Source organism: Corvus brachyrhynchos, unplaced genomic scaffold, assembly GCF_000691975.1.
Source record: "Corvus brachyrhynchos isolate BGI_N302 unplaced genomic scaffold, ASM69197v1 scaffold415, whole genome shotgun sequence".
Lineage (NCBI taxonomy): Eukaryota > Metazoa > Chordata > Aves > Passeriformes > Corvidae > Corvus > Corvus brachyrhynchos.
Window position 1 is genome coordinate 56,737 of NW_008237891.1, and position 257 is coordinate 56,993.

The following is a 257-nucleotide window of genomic DNA, read 5'->3' on the forward strand; positions in this document are numbered from 1 at the left end:
CCTAGCTTCTTCCACCATTCTTTCCCCAATATGCCATCCCACCAGTTAGCAGTCATCATTGATTCCCATTTTTGGACCGGTACATGGGCTATTTTTCTGATATTGTTGGCGATATCTAGAACGGCATCCCCATTGTCATCAATTTTTAAACAACAATCCGATGTATTAAACTTCCCACATACACCCCCTTCTTCAGCAAGTAAATAGTCTAAAGCCAGCCTATGTTGATATATTGCAGCTCTGGTTTGGCGTTGCTG